We start from the raw sequence: 6,881 nt of genomic DNA, 5'->3' as shown, positions 1-6,881 counted from the left end.
GAAGTATCTCTTCCTTAAAGGCAGTTCATTCTCCAAATAATGAGCTTATGTAAATTGTATTTATTTATTTATTTTTAATTCAAACTTACAACAGGCTCTTCCAGCCCATGAGCCCATGCTGCCCAAATACCATAATCAACTCCAACCTGCATCCGTTTTTTTTCCCGGAAGGGTGGGAGGAAACCCACGCAGACACAGAGAGAAAGTGCAAACAGACAGCGCTGGTTTCGAACCCGGGTCACTGGAGCTGTAATAGTGTTGGACTAGTCACTGTGCTAACATGTTGCCCAATTGCACAATGTGCATATGCACGGAAATTATTGCTTGCTGCAGCTGAACAGGTGCTTTCTAAAATAAAGCAACGACATACTTACTGCATACTAACAACTATATAATACATACTCAACCAACTTTTGCCTGCTTAATTTATCTGGGTCAAAATCCACTCTCATCAACCTTCTCCCCAAATACTTGCCTTTTCTTTGGGAATCCTTCTCCTTTTATATAGTTGGCACAAACCTTAAAATATTATGATTTCTATTTCCCAACTGCACCTCTTTCAAAAGTTGGTGCACTCGACCCCCTTACTTACCAGAACTAGATTCTCCCTCACTGGACCAGAAAATAATCCTGGCCACAACTAATTACCCTCTCTGCCCTTAACACTCTTACTTTATCCTTGAAACCTATTTTTTTCTAATTCTGCTTAAAGTTCATCAATGTGAACTCCAACAGAAGTAACAACATAGAAACCATGAGAGCAAAGAAATTTGTACAGCAGGTGTTGAAGCACAAGAGGGGTTAAGTGTGGACTCTGACAGTGAGGGATGGGGGTTTTCTACAGAGCCCTAATACAGTGCAGAAGTGATGTACAGAATCTAACACAGTGAGGTAGATTATAAACTGCAAAATGTATCATACAGGAAGGGTTATTCTGAAAAGACGTCATACAGTAAGTGTAACGGAGAGGAGAGTTATACAGAGCATTACTGTACAAGAAGGATTATACAGAGAGAGTAATGGAGATGAACATGAAGGTCAGCATGGACACAGTGGGCTGACGGGCGTAGATCTGTGCAGTATGATACCACGAGTCTGTCCCTCTGTGACAGTGTAGAATCAACACTATCTATTAGGAATTTGTACTTTCTCCCATGTCTGCGTGGGTTTTCTTTGGGAGCTTCAGTTTCCTCCCACCCTCCAAAATGTACCAGGGTTAATTTGGGTATCTGGGTGGCACGAGCTCATGGGCCAGAAGGGCCTGTTACACTGTGCTGTGTGTCTAAATATAAAAACTGAAAAATTGTAAATACAAAATGTTTACCCTGAGAGTGTTACAGTTCAGAAAGAGACTTACAGAATTTTATGGTGAGAGCGGTATCCAACAAAAAAGTGTTAATTTGAAGGAAGTGATATGGAAAGTGTTATAATTGGAATGATTTACAGAGACTGTTGTAGTAAAGGAAAATTATTCATTAGTGTTTTTTTTAGACAGCAATGTCGGAACAATTTAACATAAATTAAACAGATAAATTAAAGATAAATTAAGCAGGCAAAACTTGGTCGAGTATGTACTATATAGTTGTTAATATGCAGTAAGTATGTAGTTGCTTTATTTTAGAATTGCACATTGTGGTTAAACTTGCATCCCTTGTTCTGGATACAATTGGGCAACATGTTAGCACAGTGACTAGTGCAACACTATTACAGCTCCAGTGACCCGGGTTCGAAACCAGCGCTGTCTGTTTGCACTTTCTCTCTGTGTCTGCGTGGGTTTCCTCCCACCCTTCCGGGAAAAAAAACGGATGCAGGTTGGAGTTGATTATGGTATTTGGGCAGGCACAGGCTCATGGGCCAGAAGAGCCTGTTGTAAGTCTGAATTAAAAATAAATAAATAAATACAATTTATTACTTACCTTGTGGTTGTTTACAGTGCACGCCTTAAATTCCTGTGTGCGTTAGCCCCGGTGCTTTTATGTGGAGCAACTTAGCCTGCGACATAGCGCGTCATCAGGTAGATGTCAAATTCTTGTGGTGCGATTTAGACTGTGGGCTTTCCCTGAAAAGTAGCAGGGGTCCTGCTGAGTAAATTGCGGTGCAGGAATTGACTAAAACTTCCTGCATTTTCCTTTCTAGACTGCCCATATAATGGCAAATTTCACTGTTTGAGCCGTTACATGCCTGCAGTCTCAAAACCAGAAGTGTGTTGCACAAGAGCTGCATTGTAGGTTGCATTATACAGAGAATGTTACAGTGAGGGAGGTAAAAGAGAGTGATACATTCAGCAGGGCTTATATAGAGATTGTTACACAGAGATAAAAGTTGTAGGAAGTTTTAGACTTTTGAGACTGTGAGAGTGAAATGGGTTGAAAAGAGAAGGGATGGAGGTTGGTTATACATTGTGATGCATGTGCAATTCTGAGAACTTCCCAACGAGGTTATACAGAGAATTACCATACATGAGTGCTTGTGACAACGAGGGAGGTTATTTCAGAGAGCATTACAGTGCAAGAGAACTTATACTGAGTGGTTATAAAGAGGTTGTAAAGAGAGTGTTCAATTAAAATGTGTATACAAAGAGAGTCTAGCAGTGAAGGAGGTTGATGAGAGACAGTTACACTGGGTGTTATTATTCAGAGAGATTTTACTGTAGGAGGATTGTACAGACAGTATAACATCATTGAGGGCTGGGATAATAGAAAATGTTTTATCATAAAGGTGGGTGAGTATATATTGAATATTTTGGTGAGATTATTGTACAAAAGAGAACTACACAAAGAGGATTATCCAGAGTATTAAACCTGTGTTGTAGTCATGCCATCAACTACTGTACCATTCTGCACACATCCTATTCTGTAACTATTGTATCTGATTTTTTTTAGACATATAGCACAGTAACCAGCCCACGAGCTCGTCCCACCCAAATATCACAATTAGCCTACATCACCATTACACTTTGAAGTGTGGGAGGAAACTGTACCACCCCAAGGAAACCCATGCAGACACAGGGAGAACGTACAAACTTCTGACAGACAGCGCCGGATTCGAACCCGGGTCACTAGCGCTTTATAGGGTTGCGCTAGCCGCTACACTAACCGTGACACCCAATGATATTGCATCCAGTCTGTGCTGAACCTTGCCATATGATCCTAGTCCTGACTAACATCATACATGACTCATGGTGCATCTGGCCCATGTCATCTCACATGAACAGTACCTAACCAACACTAACCCAGAGGTGTGTTATGTATGACCCAAAATGTACCTGCCGCATGATGCTTTGTGTCATGAAGTGAATATGATGGAAAGGTACAAACACAAATGAAATGTGAAGATTGTGGCCAACAAAATATTATTTTCAAATGTGCTGGAGCTGGGCCCAGCTAAACCTGAGGGACTCGCTGTGACGATCCCAGAGGACCCCTAAACCCAGCAGCAGTAGAGATTCACCAAGACAAATGGTTACTTCAACAAAAGTTGTTTTTAATTATCTTTAAACATGAAAACAGGATCACATTTTACTTAACCCCCTTCTAATTCTAAACACACATGTATGTAATGTGTATGTAAGTTCAGAAAAAATATTTAATTCACAGTCCAATTTCACTTCTCATTCCTCCAAGTTCACTGGTTGCAGGCAATTCTTATACTGTGCAGAGAAGGTAACATTTATAACATTCACCAGGCTTTGGTGCTTGAAAGATAAATGGTTACCACTCAGAAAGGTTCTTGTTGGTTTTCAGAGAGAGATTTGTTGCTCATTGGACACTGATTCCTTCCGATCAGTCACTTCAGTGTCTTGCCAAAGAAACTTGCCCCTTCATGGTTTTCCAGATGAAAACCTCTTTCTTTCAGGTCACCACAGAGTGCCTTTTCTTTCTCTTTTTCTCAGTGAAACATTAGACAGCCAGACCTCTCCTCTTACATGAACCACAAGGGCTTTGACCAGGCTGTCTTCCAAAAGCTTGCCAGCTTGTCCTGTTTCAGTCTCAGCAACCTCTGCTGGCTGACACTGTCAAGTGATCTCTGGTTCTCTCTCTCTCTCTCACACACACACACACACACACACACACACACACACACACACACAAACACACTCAAAGCCTGTTTGACTCTCTCTGCTTACAAAACCACATGACCCTCTTACAACAGCAAATTCTCCTTCCAGACAGCAGCAGCTCCAGCCTTCTCTTTCATCTGTTACCTTGGTAAACAATAATCCATTAGTGATGTCTTTTGAGCACTCTTCAAAGCTCTTGAGAAGCCACTATGTCTAGCATAGCTCCAGTATTTCAAATAAGATCTGTTTTAAAGTGTTTGCATGTGACCTACTCTAACAAACCTTTCCCAATTTATCTCCCAGAAACATTTCTATATACTCTGTCACAACACTCCATTTCCTCAATCTGAGTTGCCCCCAATCAAGTGCTTTAAAATCCTCTGTGAGGAAGATAGAAACAATTTAATTAGGAAATTGAGGGAATCCAGAACAAGGGATGCAAGTTTAACCATAATCAGCAAGGACTTCCTCATTCAAAGTTAATGGGAATCAGGAACTCTGACAACGGAAGCCTGTGGGTCTTTTAAGACAGATATTTTGTCGGATTAGGTTGACAAGGTGCATAGAGCAATCGATGCCAAATGGAGTTACATCACTGGACACCATTGACTTAATTGTATGACAGAATGGACTGTAATGCCAGAATGGCTTCCCACTGGGGCTAATTTCCCATATGGTGTTAATTTGAAGTGAATCCATTCTGACACCAGGGGGAGCATCATTAAGAGTTAAAAACCACCAGGGACAACAAAGACTTCTCTGATTCAGACAGCAATCAAACACACACTTGCTGAGCTTTGCACAATTTTCTACTGTCACCATCGCATGTTCCCTACATCCTAACAAAGGGTTGCTTTTTAGATTGGAAATTGTTTCCAAAAGACTCAAACAAGACAACCATTTTTGAAATCCCCTAATCTTGGATTATTCACAAAAAGAAACATCCACTTCCACCCCCTTCAATCTTGTCACGAGGTCTCTCTTCCAAACTCCTCTTTCCTCCCTCACTCTCAGCACTTGCACATGGCATGAAGTATAGAGTCAAGCCAAGCGGCAATGTAAATACCATAGACTGGTGCATGGAGTTGGAGAGGAATGACTGGGTTAAGCCACTCAATATGGGATAGTGTGAGGCTGCCAATTTTGAACTAAAACAATATCAAAGTAATTTCAAACTATGAAACACTGGGAATAGTGAGGGAGTGAAGAGTGGGGGGGGGGGGGTTCATAGAGTTATATAGCATGGCACAAGCTCTTTGGTCCAACTTATTAATGCCATCTGAGTTGGCATTCTGGGCAAATCCATTCTGCCAGAGTTTGGTCTGTATTTATTAACCCTTCCTATCCCTAGCTCTGTCTTGGGAACATCACAATTGTACCCACTCCTATTGTTGCCCTGGCGGCTCCTTCAAAGTACAGACATGGAAAAGTTGCCCCTCGAGTACCTCTTGAATTGTCCTCCCCGGGAGAAAGATTGTGAGCATTCACTTTATTCGAGCTTCTCCTCCTTGTGCAGAAGACACTAAAATATGAAACAGCAATTCAAAAGTAATGAATTGTGGGCTTTAATCTCAGGCAGAGGGCATTTTGTCCCAGCTGTGCTCCCAGAGAGTTGCACTCTGACCACACCTCTTAGGAAGGAGCCTTAAACCATGAAGGGGTTTACCACAATGGAATAAAATTTTAAAGAGGAAGGGTCATGTCCCAGCCATTGAAGGGTGGTTTGATTATCAAAGAGCCTGATAGGGAAGATGTAAACTGTCCCCTCTTGCAGTGAGTGAACGGGACAAGAAATCACAGGAAAGAGATGTTCAGAGTGACGTCTAACAGCGTATCGTTCACTCAGTGCCAAAGAGTATGGTTCAAAGGAAAAGATCAGAGCTGGTCCGATGGATCTGAGGGGATGAGCAGCGAGGCGTAGCTCCATGCTCATCTTCGCCCTTCTCCAACCCAGACTCGCTGTCCGGAAACTTGGGTGCACTCATTAATGTGGGGCTGAGGGGGAGAGGGGGGTGCTCTCCTCGGACACTGACCGACGGCGGAGGACCGAGCTCTCGGTCAAAGGACGAGAGCAGTCCTCGATGTCCTGCGGAAGACCCTCCCGCCCAACTTCGTGGGATCCTTCCGTGCACATTGGGCTTCCGACAAGTGATTGCACCATTCAGCAGCCGAGTCCTTTTGGGAGGGTCCTGCACGGGAATGGGAGGAGAGCGTATAAAGGGAACAACTCCGCCTCGCCTCCCCTCCCCTCCCCCTCTTCTCCCCCTCCTTCCTCTCTGTTCCCCCTTCCCCTTTCCTCTTCTTCCCCTTCCCCTTCTCCCCCTCCTTCCTCTCTGTTCCCCCCTTCCCCTTTCCTCTTCTTCCCCTTCCCCTTCTCCCCTCCCTCCTTCCTCCCCCTCCCTCCTTCCTCCCTCCTTCCTCCCCCTCCCCTCCCTCCTTCCTCCCCCTCCCTCCTTCCTCCCCTTCCCCTCCCTCCTCCCCCTCCTTCCTCCCCCCCTCCCTCCTTCCTCCCCCTCCCCCTCCCCCTCCCTCCCCCTCCCCCCCTCCTCCTCCCTCCCCCTCCCTCCCCCTCCCCCCCTCCTCCTCCCTCCCCCTCCCCCCCTCCTCCCTCCCCTCCCTCCCCCTCCCCTCCCTCCTTCCTCCCCCTCCCCTCCCTCCTTCCTCCCCCTCCCCTCCCTCCTTCCTCCCCCTCCCCTCCCTCCTTCCTCCCCCTCCCCTCCCTCCTTCCTCCCCCTCCCCTCCCTCCTTCCTCCCCCTCCCCTCCCTCCTTCCTCCCCCTCCCCTCCCTCCTTCCTCCCCCTCCCCTCCCTCCTTCCTCCCC

Source organism: Narcine bancroftii, chromosome 12 (assembly GCF_036971445.1).
Source record: "Narcine bancroftii isolate sNarBan1 chromosome 12, sNarBan1.hap1, whole genome shotgun sequence".
Taxonomy (NCBI): Eukaryota; Metazoa; Chordata; class Chondrichthyes; order Torpediniformes; family Narcinidae; genus Narcine; species Narcine bancroftii.
This window is presented reverse-complemented; position numbering follows the sequence as displayed.